Source organism: Carassius carassius, chromosome 31 (genome assembly GCF_963082965.1).
Source record: "Carassius carassius chromosome 31, fCarCar2.1, whole genome shotgun sequence".
NCBI lineage: Eukaryota > Metazoa > Chordata > Actinopteri > Cypriniformes > Cyprinidae > Carassius > Carassius carassius.
This window is the reverse complement of record NC_081785.1, coordinates 16,476,902-16,501,701: the sequence shown is the minus strand read 5'-3', so window position 1 is coordinate 16,501,701 and position 24,800 is coordinate 16,476,902. Positions and strand designations below refer to the sequence as shown.

The 24,800-nt window shown below is 37.0% G+C and overlaps 1 protein-coding gene across 5 annotated transcripts in view; it reads right to left on the bottom strand.

Moving 5' to 3' along the window:
* LOC132111667 (alpha-(1,6)-fucosyltransferase-like) overlaps positions 1 to 24,800 on the bottom strand; it is a 99,609-nt gene that overhangs the window by 53,786 nt on the left and 21,023 nt on the right. Inside the window, exon 1 of one of the 5 annotated variants that reach the window (XM_059519183.1) lies at positions 11,199 to 11,295. The exons of the other annotated variants lie outside the window; for them this stretch is intronic. The gene's annotated coding sequence lies outside the window, so the exon portion shown is untranslated. Of the gene's footprint in view, positions 1 to 11,198; positions 11,296 to 24,800 lie in introns of those variants that run through there. 5 annotated transcript variants of the gene reach the window in all.

Below are 24,800 nucleotides of genomic sequence, written 5' to 3'. Positions count from 1 at the left end.
ATGACTACTCAGTCCTTTCTATTTTAATTGTACGATGTGCATCTGTATGAGTCAAAAGATCTCCAGCAAGAGAGCAGCTAGAAAAAGAGATGCTGAATGATCTCAGCACATTAGAGTGCCGAGTCAAGAGCTATAATAAACTCTTGGCGAGCTGCAAGTGCGACTGGGGATGTGTGCCTGAGGTGGGTTATAAATTTGATTTAACTTCTTATGAGAGTGGAAAGGTTGAGTGCACCTGTGGGTGTGTGTTTAATGGTAAAGGTATAGTGGCTATCAATCTATATGCATCACGATAGCAGTAGATGAACATTGGATGGATGTTTAGTGAGAACATATTATTGCTCAGACCATGAGGTAAGTACAGAGCTACATTTTGTCTTAATGGAAAAGGCACTAGAAGTCGAGCAGCAATGCGGCAGTGCCTGGAAGGTTGTCAGATGTATTTAGTGTTAGGTTAGTTGATAAAATAGGCCTTGATTCAGCTCTGATCTGCTCTTTTTATGAGCCTGTACAATAGATGACCTTTGCTCTGGCACGTGTGCTAGAAATGCATGCGAGAATATGAAAGAAAGAGAAAAAGAATTGGAGGCCAAAGGAAAAATGAGCTTGTCATTCTGGCCTTGGGCTATTAGTGAAGAAATGGCAATATGTGCTGGTCTATATAAAGAAATATGGTTGTACACCGAGCAAACAAATAGATGCATTTAAAGTAAATCTAAGATATTTTCACAAAGATCTGTTGCACTCTTGCAATCATGTACTGCATAGATACAGTGCAGGCTATAAATGTAATGTCATACAAGCTATAAAATGTTACTGGGGTCACAGGTGTGAGAGGCAGGGAGATGTGGGAAGTGTTTAGAGACTTGTGGCTACACAAAATCTAAGCTTGGTACCTTGGTGCCAAAGCTGACGGTCTCAAACTCTCCATTTAAGTCTCGGTAAGGGAGAGAGCGGTGGGTGTTTTTGAAATGGTGATTACATCTATTCACTGTGGAATGAAAGAAAGGAAAAGGAAAGTTTAAACAATTAAAAAGGATAGTATTTAGAGGGAGGGAAATAACATTTTCAAAGCCTGCAAAAAGATAATGGACACTTTCCACAAATAGGGTAAAAAAAAAAAAACCTATTAAAATTTAATGCTTCGTTTCATTCTTAACCTTTAGAGAATGTTAACTGTCAATATCAAAACGTCAAACCAAACATACATACATATAAATTCCGTAAATAAAGTCCGTAATTTTTAAACATCAAAATAAAATATATACCACTGTTTAAGGTTTGGTGTCAGTGAGATTTATATAGAATACTTTTATTTAGCAAGGGCACATCAAGTGATCAAAAGCCAGACAGTAATAGTTGTAATGTTACAAAAGATTTGAAACTTTCTTTCCCTCAAAGAATCCTGATTTTGCTATCTTCAAAAACATTTACAAAACTAATATCAATAAGAAATGTTCCTTGAGCACCAAATCAAGAAAATACAGAACATAGAATGATTTCTGAAGGGTCATGTGACACTGAAAACTGGAGTAATGGCTTCTGAAAATTTAGCTCTGCCATCACAGAAATAAATGGCATTTTGACAACATATATGAATACAAAAATGGTTATTCAAAACTCCCAATATTACCGTTTTGACTATATTTTTAGATTTACAGCCTTGGTGATAACAAGTGACTTCTTTCAAAAGTAAAAAAAAAAATCATCCCCAAACTTTTGAACAGATGTGTACAAACAATAATATATATATATATTAATATATAAATAATTTAGTTATATATTAGTTAAGGATCAAAATAAAATATATCAGTATAAATAATGTATCAAATCTATAACAATTACGAAAAAGGTAACAAGGCTGCAAATTCAACCAAAATTCAACATTTAATACCTACAACTAGTTTGCACCAAATGTTTTTTGTAATTATCACGATAGAAATGAGTATGGACATTTGAACTAGTCACTTTTCAAGGTTAATTTTGTGTTACATAACAAATACAGTACATTATATTTGTGGCTGTGAAAGAGATGTTATAGCATTTGCTTTACTGTAGTCCATGAGCAGCAGAAGACACAGTGAGTTGTTTCTGGGGGTTGTTTAAAACCAGGCTCAGTGTCTCCTCCTGGGCTTGCGACTTGCATGGAGTATTGATCTGCTTAGTATTGCTTGGTTAATGAGCAGCACTGTTGATTCCATGAGTCGCTCTCGATAGAAAGGGCTAATCAGTTTGCAACTGCCTCCAAGGGATGAAAGAGCATGAGGAAAGCCTATGAGTGTGTGAGCGGACGTGTTAGAACTCAGCCTGTCATTATACTAACCACCTCTGGCTACAATGAGTGCACTGACGTGAGAGCAATCATGCTAAAGTCTCAGCCTGTTGTTTCATGGGTGGAGAATAAATCATTGAATCAGCGGAACATATGTCTCACCTGAGATCTCTCCTTCCTGCGATTGTTTCATTTTGGCTTTTCTCTGTCTTGCTTGTCGGTGCTGATTCTCCGCTTCAATGGAAACGTCATGTTTGTCTAGACTGATCTGGCAGACTTCAACAATCATAATAGCTCATCTAACCTCTCTTTCTGCCTTTGTCATCATTTGACAAACTGAGAAGAACAAGAAGGAATTGTTCAACCAAAAATAAAAATTGTGTCATCATTTACTCACCACATCTTTCGAAACTCGAACAGGTTTCAGTATGACCACTTTTCTGATGCTTTTATAGTGCTTTTTGTCCTTTTTGGAGCTGATCCCCTTCCATTTTCAGCTTAGAGTTAAATTTGTCATTTGGTGCTTCATGAAAGAAAGTCATACAGAGCAAATGATGACAGCATGTGTCTTTTTAGTTAAGGACTAATGGTGAACCAGTATGGGTTTCTAATGGCTAATTTGTAGTAAATATGAAGAATTAATTTGAAATATCAAGCATTTTTTTTTTTTACTTTTTTTTTTTTTTTTTTTTAGAATATATATAGTAGTTTTATGAAATGTTACTGAAATGTAAATTGTTCTATATTTATTTAATGGCAGACATTACTCTAGTTTTCAGTCACTTCAATGAAATTCATTCTAATATGCAAATTATTATTGTCAAAAACAATTTATATATCATTTTTTTTTCTGGTAACAGTTTTTCTAGGATTCTTTGATGAATAGAAAGTTCTAGAGAATGGTACTTATTTGAAATTGAAATCTTTTGTGACATTATAGATGTCCTTACTGTCACTTTTGATCAATTTTATGCATCCTGGCAGAATAAAAGTTAATACTTCCTTTCAATCAATTAATCAATCAATCAATATAACTAACCCCAAACTATTAATCAGTAGTGTATAAAGAAATAACTTCTTAAAAGATTAGTTCACCAAAAAAAAAAAAAAAAAAAATTGTAATAATTTAAAAAAAAGACAAAAAAAAAGACTTGTTTCAAACCTGTATGAGTTTCTTTCTTCTGTTGAACACAAAAGAACATATTTTGAAGAATGATGGTAACGAAATAGTTGATGGTAGCCTTTGACTTCCATAGTATGATAATAATAATAATAATAATCCCCTCAAAAGATAATATTGTTAAAAATATTTTAACTAGGGAATCTTCTTCTTTCAGGGGTTTGTTGCAGCTGGTTCCATCCCCCCTGTAATTCATGGCTGCCACTTCCAGAGTTTGAGCTGACCATCTTAAAGTCACAATAGAGACTGAGCCATGGATCTCTGGCTGATTCTGGCACCTCATCCTCCTTCTTTACAACCACAATGGAGGCTCTTGCTGCATCCAAAGGCTCTTTTATAAGCAGCAGCGACTCCTCTGACATGTCAAAACAATGGAGATCTCTAACAGTTGCCAACAGGGCCATCGCCTGATTAAATAAAATGAAGGAGATGGGTGACCTCCCTCCAAACATCTAATCTTAGAGCCTCAATGAAAGCAGCCGACGTTTTGTTCAATGCTTGCATTCTCGAAAGCTGACAGTGCTAGCTGTGGATGGATGAAGCTGGGGGTGGACCAGCAGAAGTCCTGCAGAGTCTGGACCAGCTCCCACCTCGTGCTGCAGAGAAGCTGATCGGACTTCATTACTCTATTAACATCCTGGAGAGTGACCGACTACAGTACACACAACACAAACACACAAGCTCCAGTGCCAACACAAAGGTCATAGCTTCTAAATGAATAAATCCTCAGAAGTTTATTTGTATGTTTAATGATATGAAGTATGTGACAGACAGAGTGCAAGAATGTCAACATCACAGATTCTTCTGTGTGATGCGGGTCAACACACGTCCCGTTCTTCCACTGCACCGTTAGGACAGCCGTCAGCTCATGCGGGCTCCCATGAAAAATTGTTTGCTGTGGCAGCAGCTTCAAAACAAATATACAGTACAGGAAAGACAGTAAAGGAATTTCCGTGAGACTGCGCCTTTTCCTGGGACTTCGTTAAGTTTTTAAAGCGGTCATATGATTTTGCTAAAAAGTGTATTTTGTGTATTTGGTGTAAAGAAATGTGGTTATGTGGTTTAAGGTAAAAAATAAATAAATGAATAAATAAATAAAAACATTATTTTCCACATACTGTACATTATTGTTTCTCCTCTATACCCCGCCTTTCTGAAACACGTGGATTTTTACAAAGCTCATTAGTCTCATTAATGAAAAAAGCTCATTAATGCCTCAAGTTTGTGACAGAAATGTTAGGCCCCTTACTATACTGTGATGCCGTCTCCCGGTGTTCTAACAAATGCTAAATAATGCTAAGATGTGTCTTACAATAAGGAAGAAAATACCTGTGTTACATTGCGTCTTTAAGTTTTGAGCAAAATAAATAATAACAGATTATATATTTTAAAAAAATATTTAAATTAAGTATTTTTTTTTCATTTAAAAGTGGAAATGCAAATCTAAAATTATAAATATAAATTCAAATAAAAATATGGTGTTGCACAGCAAAAATATTGGCAGGGCCAGCAGAAAACAAAATAAAAAACACACCGTATTGAACTTTGGTGCTCTTCCCTTTTCAGTGCTCTATTGAGATAACACGGCAGGAAATAGCATCTGCGATGACATAAGTATTTTTAGTAAGCTCACAGTACACTACACAGTTATGTCAATCTCCATGAAAAGCCCTATCAACCTTGCCATATAGATAAGAGTGTGTGAGTGTTCTCGATAGAGATGCCATGAGCTGACTTTATTGGCATTGAGTGAAGGAAGCTCCTATAAGCACCATCAAGCAAACAAGCATCTCAGCCAACATTTCCTGAAGACCAGTAACAGCTGTTGCTAAGCAACTTAAGCATCTGCAGCAGGGCCAATCCTGATAAAATACACAGGCACACACACACATGTAACTTAAGTGGATCACTAAAACGTGCAAATAAAACAGACATCTGAAAAACAAATTCAGTCTCACTACTATAAGTTGATGTCTACATTCCGCTCAAAGTGTACTAACATTAATTGAGTAACTAATTCAAATTGATAACTTGTGAATTTGAGACTGATTTATGAATCTTTCTGACTGATTCATTTAAATATCCAGCTCATAAAAGTCGTTTTGTAAATCAGGTCACGTGTTAGCCATAGACCAACACAAAAAGTGCAATGGGGATTTGATTTTAAATGACTAAGTTATGAATGTGTAATTTTTGTCTCATTTGCAATCATATTAGTAACTCAGTGTAACATTATTACAGTGGTGTTTCGTCCATATAAGCATACCTAGGCAATCTGAGAAACTTTGTGGGTTAATTAATATAAACATAATTATAAGTTGATCCCCTGTCATTTGAGATGTAACTTTAAGCTTAATAAAGCGTTGGGAATAAGTATGTCAAATAATTTCTTTGACAAACAATGGTTCATTACAGTATGTGGCAGTTTTTTTTTTTCTTAACGAAAGCTTCCAGGCGAGTGGATTTACAGCAGCTTGTGCTTCCACTATTTTGCTATGACTCGTCAGGATTATAACGCGTTCTTATTGGTTTGCTGGCATGCAGCTGAATTCATGCGCAAGGTAAAGCTGCCTGCGAAGCGAAGTAAAATACAACAAAATTTGACTCGTGTTAGGTTTAGAGTTGGGATTTAACATATAGCATCACCTAAAAGCCATTGTGTCAATGTTCTCACCAGGAGAGTGAAACCAACATGTGTGTTTATGACTGCTTATATACTGAATGCGCCTTCTTTTTATAAACTAGAGAAGTGACACATAAAGGAAGTCTGACTGTTGTCTCGTTGTAGTGTTTATATCTATCAGAAAATTTCAAAATGAGTAAATACAATGGAGACAAATAAGAAATAAGAGGATGTGAAAGGTTGTCAGATGTCAACAGAATAGTAAATGACAGCCTTATCACATCTCTTGGCTGTCATCAAATCTTTAAGAATTTTTTTTTCACATATCTTTTTATCAGTAGTGCTCTTTCCGATTATATAAAAAAAAGTAATGCTCAAAAAGACAGGGAGTGACTTGCAAGATCTTAAATGCTAGTTTCAAATTGGTTTCTTACAGCAGTGTCTTATCTTACACAACACTCTACAAAATTACAGTCCTGTAACTCTCTGTGATTTGATTATTCACAGATGAATTGAAACCGTTCATATTAAACACTAAGGCCGTGTGTCCACCAAAGTGTTCTTAGCCTAGCTGAAAATGCCTAGCTGTGAGCTCTTGAGAGTGTTTCTGTGGCACAGTGTTTTTTTTCAGTTGAGATATTTGGTTGCTATGAAAACGGAATATTGGCAGAAGTAAGCCGCTCCCATTGAAAAAATATGCTAGCAAAAACCAGTAAATCGAGTACCACAAACCTTAGTACATCATGTTGCGTGATTCATTTAAATACTCTCCTCTCATAAATTCTGCGTTTGAAAGGGACACTCCTACAAATGCATATGCAATAATGTCAGTCGCAAAAAATGAATGTGTCCACACCTTTCACCGAGGATCTTTAGTAAATCCTGAAAGTAGTTTTTAACACCAAGCTGTTAGTAAATCTGACAAATCAAGATATGATTGTCCAGATCACTACATCTACATCCCCAACGTAAAATACCATTCAAAAGTTTGAGGTCAGTAAGATTTTTTTCAAGGCTTTCACAAAAATATTAGGCTGAAACCTTGGGCACCAAATCGGTTTTGGGGTCACGGTTCGATTTGAGTTCGGTACAACAGGAGAAAGCAACAAATACCCAGTGCTATTTTATTTATTATTATTTTATTAATAAATAAAATTTATTAATATTTATTTTTACAGACAGCAGTGCTAGCACATGTAGCATGAGCAGTTTAAGACCCAGAATGGTCTGGATTTTGATTTGTGTAATTATGAGACCTAAGACACCTGCACAAAATAAAAACAGAAGAGACAGGCTAATTTTATGTGTATGTATAGGCTAGGCATCTCCGTATTTCCGTGCTGTCTGAAACATGTCTATTGTGTGTGCTTTGATTGTTTTGTGAGAACAGCATGAGTAACGAACTGAGCTCTCTTTCGTTTCTTCTTATTGTGGTTTAAAATTGCTTGCAAATCACATGTGTGCTGAAACGGTAAGAGTCTCATCCGTACATAATAGGCCACGGATCAACTGCGATCCGTTTAACTTCTAATACGTGACAGATCAGAGCAATCTTTCATTTACTTATTTAATGTGAAATTACTACTACATATCAATCGTTTGCATGAAAATACAGAATAATTAGAACAATCATTAACATAAATAAATAACGGTGTCATATCTATACACATTTTTCCCAGAATGTTCTTGCGAACAGGTAGCAATTCTTCCATGGCCTGGTAGTGGGTCGCGACCTGGTGGTTTGGGACCTCTGATCTAATGTATTTAGAAGGTTCCGCCATTTCTAGTAACTTTGATATGCTCTTAATTGAGAGTCTATAAGAACATTAACGTGAAACCCAGGTGTTTCTAGAGTCAAAAACCCTGAGCTTTGTGGCATCTGTCATCATTTCATACACTGAGAAAATGGAGAGGCACATTTTTTGTGTCTATTTTTAGAAGGGGCCTAATAATGAAACTCTCGAGCTATGAGATGTGACACATTTGCCCCCTGACTGTGTCGTCTGATGGAGGGAAGACTGAAAAAGAGATAGAAAGAGCGAGGGAGAGAAGAGAAGAGTGTTCTGAGAGGGTTTAAGGGGAGTGAGGCTGAGAGGCTGCTGTCATGCTCTAGTTGGCCTGTTGAAAGATGGTTGAGACATGTTTAAGAGGGTAGATGAGGTGGGTTTGTGCTGAGATTCTCCTTCGCTGAGCAGTAGCTCTGAGCCTGGACACACAGAAGTGGTAACTGGGCTGACTCACATGCAGGAAAATGCTTATTCACCCAGAGAGGAATATTAACAATACCTCGGCCTCATCTCAATGCTGTCAGACCTGTTGCGAGTGCTCAGAAGCATGCAGCATAAACAGAAAACTGTAAAAATAATGAATCAGATGCATACTGATATGCACACATATGGGAGGTACACATGCATCCACCCTAAAATAATTCTGAATCTGAATGTACTGAATACTAAGGGTGTGGCATTACATTCATATAATGCAATAGTCTCTGTTTAAATAGTCTATGCAATAGTCTCTGTCTCCTTTAGCCCTCCCAGCCTTTACAATGCTCAACAGTGTATGTAATGTTCAAAGTTTGGGGTCAGTAATATATATATATATATATATTTGCTGATTGAAATAAATGATTAATTGTATTGACTTTTCTATGTACACAAACAGCCTATTTCTCTCAAACATTGTTCACAAATCAGTCTAAATCTGTGTTAGTGAGCACTTCTCCTTTGCCGAGATAATCCATCCACCTCACAGGTGTGGCATATCAAGATGCTGATTAGACGGCATGATTATTGCACAGGTGTGCCTTAGGCTGGCCACAATAAAAGGCCACTCTAAAATTATCACACAGCACAATGTCACAGATGTCGCAAGTTTTGAGGGAGCGTGCAATTGGCATGCTAACAGCAGGAATGTTCTCGACCATAAGCCGTCTCCAATGGCATTTCAGAGAATTTGGCAGTACATCCAACCAGCCTCTCAACCACAAACCACGTATAACCACACCAGCCCAGGTCCTCCACATCCAGCATCTTCACCTCCAAGAATGTCTGAGACCAGCCACCTGGACAGCTGCTGTGATAATCAGTTTGCATAACCAAAGAATTTCTGCACAAACTGTCAGAAACCGTCTCAGGGAAGCTCATCTGCATGCTCGTCATCCTCATTGGGGTCTCGACTGAAGTTCGTCATCGTAACCGACTTGAGTGGGCAAATGCTCACATTCAATGGCATCTGGCACTTTGTAGAGGTGTTCTCTCACAGATGAATCCCGGTTTTCACTGTACAGGGAAGAGTGTATGGCGCTCTTTGGGTGAATGGTTTGCTGATGTCAATGTTGTGGATCCAGTGGCCCATGGTGGCGGTGGGGTTATAGTATGGACAGGCATATATAATGGACAATGAACACAGGTGCATTTTATTGATGGCATTTTGAATGCACAGAGAGACAGTGACGAGATCCTGAGGCCCATTGTTGTGCCATTCATCCACGACCATCACCTCATGTTGCAGCATGATTATGCACTGCCCCATGTTGCAAGGATCTGTATACGATTCCTGGAAGCTGAAAACATCCCAGTTCATGCATGGCCAGCATACTCTCAGGACATGTCACCCATTGAGCATGTTTGGGATGCTCTGGATCGGCGTATACGACAGCATGTTCCAGTTCCTGCCAACATCCAGAAACTTCGAACAGCCATTGAAGAGGAGTGGACCAACATTCCACAGGCCACAATCAACAACCTGATCAACTATGTGAAGAAGATGTGATGCACTGCGTGAGGCAAATTGTGGTCACACCAGATACTGACTGGTTTTCAGATCTTTAAGTTCAGCTCATGAAAAATGGGGGCAAAAACAAAACTGTTGCATTTATAATTTTGTTTAGTGTATATTTTACTAATAACAATTTTATGGTTATGATTGTATAATCAGTATAATAGTTAATATACTACAAACACTTTCCATTTTTATTCCAGAATAAGGCAGAAAATATATTTTATAGCTTCTGTGCTGTAATTAATGCTATGTCAATTACAACTATATCATTCATATTAAAGACTTGAAAAACACACATAAACAATATATTGTCGCAATTGTTTATTGTCTTCACGTTTCATCAGTTTAGGTTTATGCATGTTATTCAGCTTAGCTATGGCGATGCCTTTGTCCACAGGGATTTCCTGGTGTCAAAAGTTACTTCTATCATTCGAGTCCGTTTTGGACTTTCTGTACGAGAGCACCCTCCAGCTTCGAGTATGAATGATACATACAGTGCATGAGAGTGTTCAGTGCTCCGTGAAGTTCATATCGTTTTGGATAAGAATATAATGTATCCATAATGATGTGACTATATTGTGTCTTTAAATTTATATCTAGATTTATTCACATTGACCCTTGATAACCTCTACGTGAACACACTTGCCTAAGTAAAAGGGCATGGGAAGAGTTTAGGTTTTATTAATAGTTGGGGGGACATCTCCCCTGCGTACTGTACAGCCATGCTACAGGGAGCCACTGAAGAGGGATAAAAGAGCCGCGGGTTGCTGACCCATGGTTTAGACCAATGGTTTACTTTACTGACTTAGAAACCACCTTGTACAGACTTTCAGCCAACCAAGGTACATCCACCCACCAAATAATTCGTATAATGCTTATAATGCAGATAATGTTCCACATTTAAAAACTGGACATACTATATATAAAATATTTTGGTCTTTTTATATATTTTTTCTTTTTTATATTTTTATATGTTTTATCCACAGACCCCCTGAAGGTCCTCCATGGACCTACAGGGCTTAAAAAACCCTAGCTTTGGATCCCTAAATTTATGTTTTACTTCTCTGCGGCACTGCTGTGGACATCAGAGAAGTGAGCCACATGAGACAGACTAAAACTTATCCAGCAGATTCACTCGCTCACATTGACATGTTGTGGGTTGTCCTTCTGTTCAGTTTCAATCGCAATTCAATTATTATATTGTGATACTATTATATTGTGATTGAATTATTAAATTTGTATTGCTGTGCAACAGTATGAAATAGCCATAAAATACACAATTGTTTATCACAGCTAAACAGTACATTGGCAGACCCAAACATGCAACAGAAACAGCTTACCAGAGTGTGTGTCCTATAAAAAGCTTAGCTGGGACATGCAAGGACGATCCCCTCCCCCTGTAACATAAGACAAAATATTCATATCACTGACACAAAGTAAATATTCTCCTCTCTCTTTTTTTTTTTTTTTTAAGTCAGCAAGAAAGTGCTCTCAGACAGGTGTAATTTGTCTTCTCCTCAAGGGTATTCATGAAAAGGACTGGAAGGCGCGTGCAAGTGTCAACTGTAAAACTTTTGCACTGAAGTATTGTATGTGAGAGAGATGGCGTTCTGAGAGCCAGAAGCATCTGTTGTTCCTTTCACTGATGCTGATGTGGACTGCTCATACCAGCCACAACTACGCTCCCCTGCTGCCGTGGTAACAGAGCTCAGGATGAATGGCAGCATCAGTTGTAATAGAAAAACATAAGGCTCAAGTCCAAGAATGATGTATACAAACACACACACTAGTGGTTGCACCGACTAATCGACTAGTCGACTTCAATGCTCTGCCATGCCTCTTTAAGCTTGACGTCGACTAGTAGCCGGTAGGTTAATTCGATTAATCGAAATTAGGGCTCTGCAATTAATCGAAATCGAATCGAAATCGCGATTTGAGACGTTGCGATTTGCTAATCGCAAAAGCCTGGGATGTGGACACGATATTACTCTGTCCCAGAGCATATGCATGACTGTCAGCCTTGAGTGACAGTCTTACTTACCAATAGAGTGAGCGCACCTCCGTTCTCCCCAATCAGCTCTGCTCTAATCAATGTGCAAATGCCCGCCATTAAAAAAAAAAAAAAAAAAGGAAAGCAGGAGAGAGACAGAGTGTTATTATGGCATCTACAGAGTCAGATCAATAGTTAGGCAAATTAAAACTAAAGAAAAACGTTATGTCACTTAAGCTTCGAAAAGACAGACAACGAACCAAAATGATAAATTGCAAGAGCTGCATCACAATGCATATCAAGAGCATCCCTTATTTAATGTTCGCTATTCCCAATTCAGAAGACCGCACACACAGCCTGTGTCTCTGAATGCTTCTCATACTCGCTCCTGTCTGCCCCACGTGGTGCGAATCCCGAGTCACAGACGAGCCGTTCACACTTGCCGCACTCACGCAGCCTGTTTATATTCGCGTGCGGCCCTGCACCGCAAATCTCCACGAGCGCATCTGGCAGTATGGATGAGGCTTGACGCACGTGCGCAACCTGCGTCGACTCGCGCCTGGCTCTGCGTTAAACAAATGTATTTTCATTCTAACTGCTTGCTAATATCACTAGGGAGAAAAGAAGCATTCAGCACATTTTCCACTTGTTCTTAAAATCCCAAATATAATGTAACATGTAATACTTTAATAATTGACTAAAGAAATACAGTTCTTCATATATATATATAAAAAATAGTCTTTCCAGTGAAATTCAGTAATTAAGTTATTTCTGTAAAAGTAGTTATACCATTATGATCTTGTCTGCAGAAAAAAAAATTGCTCTGCGTTTGACCCATCCAAAGTGCACACACACAACAGTGAACACACACAAATCGTGAACACACACACCTGGAGAAGTGGGCAGCCAGCCAGTTGGGGGTTCAGTGCCTTGCTCAAGGGCACCTCAGTCGTGGTATTGCTGGCCCGAGACTCGAACCCACAACACTAGGGTTAGGAGTCAAACTCTCTAACCACTGGGCCACGACTTCCTCTATATTATGTTTTATATATATAATATATAGAACCCATCCCAAAACACAACTGAATGAATTTCAGGGTTATAATGGGAATTGTATTGATTTTAATGTAAACTAAAATGGTGTATATTTGATGGATTCTATTGGTGGGATGTACTATGGCAGATAAATAAATTGCAACTATGTGTGTTGCAACTTGAAGTAAGAGGAATTAAAATGGCAAACACCAGAATTGAAGTTGCTATTGTAAAATTTTAAGTAGCAAACGTGAGGTAAATCACATAAGCTACATTTATATGCATCCAAATAATCCAGACTGAAAGGGGGTGTGTGATCAATAGGGGATCAATAAAAATTCGCAATTACAAGAAATAAGAAGTACATAGTTACCATTCTATCTATCTATCTATCTATCTATCTATCTATCTATCTATCTATCTATCTATCATTTTTTTTTTTACTCTGAGGCAGAAACAGGCTTTCATAAAACAGTCAATTTGACCTAGCTGCATTTTTTTGTGTTTTAACATAGACCTCTGAATTTTCAAAAAGTGTATGTTGGGTACAAATAACACCCACTTTGTGAATTGACAATTATGTAATGGACTTTAACAAAGCAACACTTAGGGAAGATAGGAATATGCATAATTTAGATTCATAATCTAGATATTTTGGATCAAAACAACAATCCTGGTCTCATGTGAAGCAAAGCTATTTTCTCACAGAAGGGGGGTATAGCCCAGCACTCTAACTATTGAAGATGGGAGAGTCGATCACAAATCCTGTGCTTGGAGTATTAGAGCACAAACAAGGCAACGCTAGTTATGTTTTATTAAATGCTCTATTCCAGAGCAACCGCAACTATGAGATGCCGGTGCTTAATATTTTAAAACCAGACATTGGAATTCTGACTGAGAAGTGTGGATCCTGTCTCTGCAAAGTCCAATCGGAATGATTTATGAGTGGTTTGGTCATTGACATCCCAGTCAGCTGCAGGGAGGGTTTCCGCTGCAGTGTATGTTCTTATAGTTTGGGATGGTGACAAATTATTTGCACAGGAAAAGTGGCAAATTTCATCAGATCCTAAAGGCCTGGTCACACCATGTCTGATGCAACAAAATAACACAAATTTTTAATTCACACCAAGTGCAATGCCGGGTTTCACTCTATCCTCTTTCTTTCTGGGTTTTACCTCTAAAATAATGTGCTGGGTTTGAAAGTAAAGGCCCTCTTTCAAGTCCACACTGGGTGATGTAATGCTGCAGGGACTGTCTGGTAGAAGCCGGCTACAAAGCAGGGCTACAAAACAGTGCAGGGCTAACGGGACACTGATGAGCACCCTTCTGAAACCTAAAATGGCACACACTTCGCCCTTTTGGATTTTACAGGCACTGTTCTTGCTGAGAATTAAAAGTGCCACTTAAAAATAAAATAAAAGAGATCAGTTGAAAAATCATGAAAATACTGCATATGGCATATATTTTGACTCTGTATTAGTGTTCTCATGTTACCAAAATTTCAGTAGTCGGTACCAATACCAGTAAAATTCTGCAGTTCATAGCAAAAGCTATTTCATTTTTATAGCACTTTTAACTATTTGAAAATCTAATTATTAAATAAATTACTTAGTTTAATTATTAATGCTATTAATAAAAAGTAAATAATCACATTTAAACATATTAAATCTTTAGCATGTGACCTTCAAATATTGTTCAATTAAGTAAACATTACATTAAAATATAAAAAATAAAAAAAATAATAAAATAAATATGTGACACATCAGATTTTTTTATCCTTTTGTCCCGTCCATTGTTATGGTTATCACAACATCAAAACTCTTTTGTTTGTTTAGTCATCTGGGGCCCATTTCAATAAGGAGGTTCAACCAACTCTGAGTTAAAAGAGTTTTCGGGTTCAGAGCAGCTGAATTATCAACTCAATCAACTCTGAGTTTAGTGCGTGCATCACGACTAAGAAAAGTAATAATACAAATTTGTAATAATAATACATTTTTTAATTTAGATAATAATTAGATGCTATTTATACTTTATACTGGCAGATACATACTAGGCCTATTTGAACCTCAGTATTGTTGTATGTTAATAGGATGCAAAATAACGGATTGTAAATTATTACTTCTATTAAAATTATAAATACTTTTCTCATTATTAAACACTCGTACTTTACTTACATTTAAGAACTTTTTTCATTATTGAAAATGAATTCTAATGTGATATGTGATGGGAAAAGTGAGAAGAACGATCTTGACAAAAGTTGGACTCATACCCCATCAATCGCATCACAAGCTAGTTTTCCATGCTCAACACGTTGCTACCTACACCACTGAAGCCGTTTATTCACATGCGCCATATTTAACCTTGTGTTTGTCAGGGTTCGGGTAGAGGGATCAGGCAAGGACTCAGTACTGCAGAGAGAAGGTCTCTTTATTAATAATAAAATAAAATAAAAAAACTAAAACTACCCCATAGGGGAAACAGGAACTTGACTGGCAAGGCAGGACACAAGGTGCACAGACAAACATTCGACACATTGAACAAAGTCAGGACAGACAAGACTGTCAGGGCAGGATCCTGGCAATGTTGCATTGAGCTACGGTAGATGTGCACTTAGTAATAGACACTCCGAATAATCTTGTTTTCCATTTGCATTAAAGGAAAACTCCACCATTTCCCCCTATTTCACTATGTTCTTCCTTCAACTTAGATGAGTTGATATGTACCTCTCCCGTCTCAGTGCATGCACTCAATCACTGTAGCACGCGGCGCCACTATGGTAGCATTTAGCTTAGCATCGTCCATTCCATAGGATCCAAACAGGGATAAATTTAGAAGCCACCAAAAACTTCCATGTTTTCCCTATTTAAAGATGGTTACGCAAGTAGTTACACATGTAAGTATGGTGACCCAAAATAAAACGTGGCGATTTTCTAAAGCGGATATACGCTAACATAGTGGCACCGCACACTACAGCGATTAAGTGAGTGATTCACTGAGAAGGGAGAGGTACGTAACAACTCGTCTAAGTTGAGGGAGAACATAGTGAAATATGGAAAAACTGGCGTTTTCCTATTAGATTATTATTACCACACTGGAATATAATTTCATAAATGTTAGGTTCATAGAGTAAGTTACCATGGTAACTGACTTGGAGTATAAGTTACCTCTCTTTCAGAAATGCGATTGACATACCCTGTTTTCTCGGGTTTGACAACCTCCCATTTTTAAACGGAAAACCCAGAGTTTCCCTCATTTTAGGGTTAACATACTCAGAGTTTTCACTCAACCTCCTTTCCGAAATGGGCCCCTGGTCTGTTTAGTTCTTTTGTGCCCTCGTTTAGTTCAATGATTCATTAGTGCTTATTAGTTAATTCCCATCACCTGTTTGTCATCAGCTGCCTGCCTTATTGGTTCTAGTCTTGGTCCAGTATTATGTTTCAATTGGTGTGTGTCAACCCCCTCATCTATGTGGATTATCTTCTTCCTGGATACTGTTAGACTACTTGTTGAATTTATATTCATCCTTGTATTCCTTCCTCAACACAACCATGGCACAATGCTTCAAAAACATGTTGTAAATAGAAACTTCAAAGCAGCCACCTATCAGCTAGTACTGGACTGACACAGTACATGGTACTACTGATAGTGTGGAATGGCTGATATCAATACTTTTTTTTTTTTTTTTTAAATTTAAGTAGGCCATCATCTTAGTTCCGAATAGACGTGCCGGTATTCAGTAATGTGATGTATCATGGTAATGAATATGCACGATATTGTTATCGTTCGCATGTCTCAATACCGTGAATAATTATATATAACAAATTATTCCGAATTTGGAATGCATTTTAATAATACTTTTCACATCAACTGGTAAAAATGCACAATGCCGCTGTATGCTGCTTAACCCTTTAGAGTAGATTCATGTGTACAAGCGTTATGAGGCATTTTCGTGTGCTCTGATGTAAACAAGCATGCATGAGAAGTACATGGGGGAACACGTTAGAGACGCACTGAATGAAAGCACATTCACTGACAGCAGATGGCGCTAAAATGCAGAAGATGCAGCCGTTACCCTGAAAACCCCATAAATAAAGCAGCTGCTCTACTTTCTAAAACGTAATTAAATAGTCAATAATATTTATGGATTTTCTATGTTGTTCATCACAGCGCCAAACACTTAATATTTAGACTAAACAGGCTATTTATTTTCAAACTTTTTTTACATTTTAATATGGACTACAATGTGTTTTGATTCTTTATTGTTCATTCGCATTTTACATTAGACCTTCATTACTTAACATTCTTTTGCAAGCGTAAGACTTTTAACTTTATAAATTTTTCTGTATTGCTTTATTGCATAGATACTTTTGATATAAGAAAAAAGTTATTAAACCTGTTATACTGTATTATTACCAATTTTTAAACTAAATTTCAATATCGTAATAATATCCCTAGTACAGAAGTACTGGTACTTTTGTACTCCTCTGCATCCTTGTCATTGATACAGAATCATAGTGCATGTACACAAAACGAAGTACTTGTCATCAGCCTCATTACAAACTTATCAGCACAGCTTTTACTGTAAATCAGCAGTCTTTGAGGTTAAAGGGGAAATAAAAGGTGACGTGTCAGCTGGCATGTGATGGGCGCCACTGTAATATGTTTCTATTCATGCTGGGCAGCAGCTGCAGGCTAGCACTGTCTCTACAAGCACGCAGGGATGGGGCGGCAACAGCAAACTGCAAACAGTCCTGCAGTGTATTCACACTGTAAATGTGTGTTGATCTGTGCCAGGTATAAGCACACACAGATAGATCTCGCTGGAGGAGGTAGAAGCACAGATGGGCATTTCTGGATGGCTGCATCTCCTGGAGGGGTTAAAAGCAGTGGGAGGTGTTGGCAGGCCTGTAATGCTGCTACACCAGCATCTCACAAAACCCTCACACTTTCTAAAACATATGCGGTCACTGAAAAGTGTATGTGAAAATGACAAGAGATCTGTAATCTTGGACAGCTAGTCAAGGCTGTACGCTCTGTTAATGACAGATGCTTGTCAGATTTTATAATCTTATGATGTGACCCCTAAGAGACCCCTTGACAGACTGTACACATTTATACTGGGTGACACATAAGGTGTCAGAATTACCATTATTACAAGATTCTGAATAGTAAAATGGGTTTGTTTCCTCATGGATCTCTTAATAACAACTTAGCTCCAACTTGTGCTACCTGACCTGACTGAAACATCATGCAGAAAAACAGTTATTTTACAATATTTCTGTTTATGTCTTAATCATGCAAGAATAATCTGAAAATAAAAACATACAATATAGTTTAATGTGGCTGCATTAATGTATTAGTGCATTTGCATGACAATTGCATACTTGTTGTACTGTTGTTTTGTGTATTGATTATTCAAATTTCACAGATTAATTTTGGTGTTATAATGTTGCCATAAAAGCGCTAAATTCTAGAACATTCGTAGAACATCCTAATTGTCATCTATTAATTTAAGTAATTATGACTTGGCATGAATGCTACAACATACTGGTATACAATATACTGGTCATTGTGCATCACTAGTGTCACATAGATCCATCACAATTATTAAATTTTGACTGGTAATCAGTTTTGATACAAATAATTGTGATTAATGACTGTGACCAATTTGGTAACAAAAATGTAACTGTCAATTTTGTTCAAGTCAAAGTGTAAGCTTAACAGCCAACTTATAAAGTCAACTGAACTTGAAAGTTGAAACATAAAACTGAAAACAGAGTTCTTTCAAGGCTTTGTTATCATTTCAAAAAGCTAGATGTGAGTAGGTTTTAAATATTAAAATACATAACATTTTAAGTCCACTTTCTATTCACAGTATTGTTTTGTGGAAACACCTGAATATCATATTTAAGGCAAATAATGTTGGTTATTATTGGCATGATTATTTTTTAATTATGTTATAATTAGGGCTGGTAATTTAACGCGTTAATAAGATTAATTAATTATGGAGAAAAATAACGTGTTAAATTAACGCATTTGACGCACATGCCCCGTCCCAGAGCTATGTGGATCATCTGCCATTTCATACAGTCGACTGATGACTAATATGAGACAGAGCAACAACTTACTGCATGATAGAGCTTAGAGAATATCCATGAAATTCAAGATATGGGGCAAAATGGCCGTTTGAGACAAAGCAGAACTCTTCATCTCCGAGCAACCCACAGCGGCATTTCATTTCTTAATCAACATTTTGATCGAATTTGGTGAACCATCTTGCGTATTGAACCATTGGCCTTAGTCGCGTTGGAAAGTGGCGCTGCACAGACCGCAGATCGGTGTATGACATCAAATTAGCGCAAGATCGATTCAAAAGCACGAGGAGTCATTTGCTCTCTAAGCTCTTGCGGTTCTTTGATGTCACACACTGATCGGTCTGATGGTGATGATCCGCTTCAAGTTAAACAAGCTTAATGATTCAATGAACCATTCATAAAGAACCATTTACTTCACTCCTGAATGAATCAGCCATTTGAACGAATTCAACGAATGAATAAATGACTCGATGACTTAATCATTAAGACATTTACCACCACCTACTGGCAATTTTAGTTTATTATTTAGAGTATCATTTCATTAAAAAAAATAATTTCATATTTTACAAAAAATAACAAAATTACGAAAATAAATTATTAAAGTAACAGTTCACCCAACCAAAAATGACAATTCTGTCGTCATATACGCACATGGTCCAAAAGAGTATATGTAATAAATTTTATCAAACAAAAAATGTATTGCTGAACCTACTATCTGTTTGATGCTTTGCACAACAATGACTTTAAATGATCTTTTCAGACAAATTTCTCCAAATTTAGTGTGTGATTAATTAGATTAATTAATCACCACATCATGTAATTAATTAGATAAAAAATTGTAATCGCTTACCAGCCCTAGTTATAATTTGTTATATTTATATTATTTATATTTATTATTATTTTTATTAAGTTATTATTATTAATATTGTTAAAAAAAAAAACTAATAGTGATATATGTCTGACTCTGCCCTAATTCAGTTTCACACAGTATTTTACGGTGGTCTAGCTAAACCCCTGAGTGATCATTTACATGAAGGAAGACCTTTGTGTACATTTTTTTTTATATAATGCTTCCCATTTCAATGAAATGTTCCATTTAGCCCTCTGCATTGTTGCTTTCCATTAGATTTCCACAGTAATTTGAAAAGCCAAAAACACTACACAAATATGAAAACAAACCTTGTGAAACCAAGATTAACAATGCACACAATAACCAACCTGCTCTACAGACTTGATGCAAAACTGCATGAAAAATTCAAAATCTCTAAGGGCACAAGGCCCAACTGGTCCAACATTTCTGACACTCCCAGAACTGCATCATTCACCTCAAACCTATGAGGAAGTCACAGTAAGCAAACAAAGACTTTCTGACAAAATAAATATTTTAAGATCTGTTGATGTTGTCTAAGATAATGACGACTTGGCAATGTTCAAGATGAACTAAGTTCCTGAGTATATGCCTATTTGTGTGTGTGTGTGTGTGTGTGTGTGTCTGAGGTCCCACCCAGAAGAATTGGGGATTCCAAAGAAAAAGGAAGAGGAGAGAAAATGAAAAAATGCAGGGTAGTCTGAAACAAAACTTTGTTTGGTCTCATTTATCTTTCTTCCTCTCTTCTTCCCACAGACACAGTCACAAGTGTTCACAGTTTGATTTCTGTCGGTTCTCTTGTGTTTTGATGCTTTTAGTCAGTATCTATTAGCTTTGAAACCATTTATATGCTATTCCTACACTAACATATTATAATTGACAAAATAACCTTTACCAGATAACCTATACAGTTTTTCTCTTTAGGTAAAAAAACAGTAGATTGCAAATTATGCACCCACTTATCACACTGTGCATTCAAGTCATGTCAGAAAGATTGTATGCACAATGTCGTGATTTTGAGTCAGAAACTCAGAAGTTTACAAGTTGGGGGTGTCAGTGAGAAAATATGGGGAGACCTAATAGATCCAGTGTCTGTATTGGTGGTAAATTACTTTTTGTTCTCATTTACAATAAAACTAGATAACTATTATTATCGTTGTTTAAAAAAAGGCTCGTAGTAATACTGAACGACAAAGACAACAAATCATAATAGTAATATATGCCTGTCCTATTTCATTTCATACAATATTTTACAGTGATCTAGTTAAACCCTCAAGCCTTTATTTTACATGAAGGAAGAGCTTGTGCATAATAACTTAAAAAAAAATCGAGAGAAATGCTCTCATCTACTCTACTGCTGTGCTGTTGCTTGTAATTAGATTTGCATGGCAATTTGGAAAGATCATGTTTAACACCATCACAATGCCAGAATTACACGTAGTAAACTTTTTTAAGCCCAGTGCTTCCAAGCTGAAGGCCTCAGTGAGAAAATGTATGCAGTGTCTTTACTAATGGTAAATTTTACATAATGAATGAAATTATTATTTGTTTCCCATTACCAATAAAACTAGCCAAGTTGCATTTACAAAATATTATTTTTATTTTATTTTTGGTTGGTTGAAAAGGTACATTGCCATCTTGCTCCAACCGAAGTGACTTGAACGTGCCTGATGTCGTAATTACGCCATCCTAAATAATACTGCAAATACAAACTTCCCAGGAGGACTTGAATGCACCAATAGATCATTTCTGACATAATTACAGCATGCTAGCAAAAAAAAATGTTCCAGCCAAACTTCCTGTTGCAATAGAAATACATCAATACAGAAAATAAAATGCGATTTACTGGGGTTTTAAAATAGGAAAATCTCAAGACTTGCAAATGAATGTTGAATGACTGTGAACCAAATGCTGAATATTCCAAGTATGCAATGTTTTTAACAGAGCATAAATTTCCTCTCAAACTACAGGCAATGGTGTGAGAGGTGCTGTTCCATTCCTGGGAGCCCCACAGGCAGTGCAGATCAGGAGTTAAAACATGGAGGTGGATGTCTTTTGCATAGTAGATAATAATATGGATATGTAAGAAGCAAATGAGATTGTCAGTTCTGAATATAAAAATAATGAGAATGCGAACAGCATGGAGTCCTAAGCTGATGCTAGAGCACAAAGCCACATGCAACAATCATGAACACACATGTGCCCTTAAACTTCATTGAGACTAACCTCATGCTAATAAAGTGGCTGATTGTGTATAGCGGCTGAGCGTGTACTTTTGTAGCATCAGAATATTTATGCATGGAAACACACATACACTCACATGTACATGTTAAAATTTTTATTCCCCAGTTCCTGGATGCACAGCTAGTATGGCATGTGAACATTATGTTAAGTGATGTTCCTATTTAAATTAGAACTCTGCAGTTATTATGTTGATGAGTGTTTCATTGAAAAAGCAGTGCCGTTTGTTGCCCTGAGGGCTAAAACGAAGGGTGACAGAGCAGAGGAATCTGTGGGGAAGGGTGTTAAAGAATAAACTCAGCTAAATGTGGCTTCTCCTCAGGCCATTTCCACCAATTTGTTCCATATTCATCTCATGTTAAGGCTGGCTGGTAAACTCCTTTTGTTAGGGATCATGGATTTGTGTTGTCAAAGAATTGCTGAATGCACCTTGACGCAGATAATGCATGGTCAGTGTTAATACTGGTACATTAAAAATGAAAAGAATAAGGAAAATCCCTCTCAAGGTGCATTTGAACTACTAGGGTTGATGTTCACACTAATTGCAGTTTGTTTTTGTTCGTTAAGCTTTTATACAAGAGCAACTATAATTCTTAATTATATAGAAATATAAATACATTTTATATACATAAAGCATCTTATAGGATACACTGCTGGGAAAATGATTATGGACTTTCAAATTACCGTCAGAAATCATACTTAGGATCAGATTTCATCTGGATTCTGGATCATGGAAAGCAGTAAACCTATCTTGGGGGTGGCAGTAAAGTAACTTGAGGAGCTGTGTGGTCAACATGAATGTTGCAGTCTTAATCCCAGTTCTGTCATTATTGTGCCCTTGAGCAAAGTGTTTAACCTCAGGTTACATTGGATTCTTGCATAAAATGACTAGATCGATAGTGTCCTGTTTGATAAATGACAACAATTTGAGGCCTCTAAGCTTATAACACACAAGAAGGCAATTCATATGCTGGAGAAACAAAAGAAGGCAGAAAAATCAAAGCTACTCATTACTAAGAGAAGGGCAACCAAAACGACATATATTTATAAGGGCTGCAAGCATAACGAAAGAAGAATTCATTAAGAAGAAAAAAACTAACAAAAGAATACTGCAAACACGAGACCCCATAACAACAAAATATACACACCAGTTATCTGATAGAAGCAACATCATTCATATAATGAGAACGAGATAATCTACTTTATGAATAAAGAGATTAATGGTCTGTTTATTATTAACTCACTGGCATGGCAAATTAAATCACTGGCATGGACCCACATGGCTATTATTAACCCCACAGACAAAACAGTTAGCATAAAATGCTATTTTCTTTTCCCATATGATGACAGAAACAAATCCTGAAAACACTGGACAAAGCTTTGTTAAACCTTGACAAAACTGTCTCCTTAAAATAAAATAAAATATAAAATAAACAAAATCAATGGCCGCACAAAACCAAGCAGTAAGATCCTTACAGATATTCTTGAGTGAAAGTCTGTTTTGGAAATCCTCCTCCTACCTAACAGATTTTTCAAAGTCTGAAATACATGTTTTACTACAGTGGACCTCAACAAGCAAAGGCGAAACATGGCAGACCTGAACCTGCAGAAGATCACAGTCCAGGCCTGACGGTTTTTACACATCCTCACACTTCCTTCTGCACTCCCGACTTTTCTTCATGAGGGTGATGAGTTTCAGCATCATTAAGCCGTCACCATTCTGCACCAAATTACTGTGTGCTAAAATGTAATTTAGCTGGTGGAGAACTAGGCATATTCAGTGATTGAAGCAAACCAACCATTGGTAATGCTACGGAGACAGATTTGAGGGTGTGTTCCTGTGTGTTTGGGAAAATCTGTCTGACAGATGGTTGTAACTAGGTTCTGGGCAGGGACTCAAAGTGATTTTGAGATGGTCATATTGATCTGAAGGCAGTTGGCCGAGGCTGGTCGGTCAGAGCTGTACAGGCAGAATGGCCTTGAAGGATCACTACTGCTCTCCAGGTTCATCCGGGCATAAGGCAGTCATTTCTCAGGATATCTTCAGCAAAATGAGGCAGTGCTGGACTAATATTTTTTGCAACAAAACTAGTTCAACTAGAGTCTAAGGTCTTATACAAGTAATGTATTGATTTCAATGATATATCAGGCTCCATTAGATTAACAGACCAGGAAACAAGTGGTTGGAAAATCAAGACCTTGGCTGATATAAGAGAATGCTGTTATCGTGGCAATAAAAACACCTCAGGAATGAAGTGTATGACTGGTACATTTAAAAATGATCTTACTGTGACACAGCTAAAAAAGTAGACCAGACATTTTATTAAAACCTGAAAGGTATGTTGAAGGCATGATTCATTATAACATTTGACTACAAAATGTATTAATGTGATAAATATGCAAACTACACGAGTGCACATTATATATGCAACACAGTCATACAACCACATCAAACTCAATAACTGTCCCAATTAACTTTTCAAACCCTTTAAGAAACAACAAAGTACCCAATTTTGAAAGGTGTCAAACATTTCCAGGCCTTTAGATCAAGGCATCTTTCACATTGTTTCCTTGACTGCACCGCATAAACAAACCTGTCATCTGCAATTTTATCATGCATCCACCAGTCAACATCAGCCCGCTGAGGCTTTCAAAAAAAAGATGGCACTAGACATCTTTATATAGAGGGAGGAGAGAATGCAAATAAATGTTT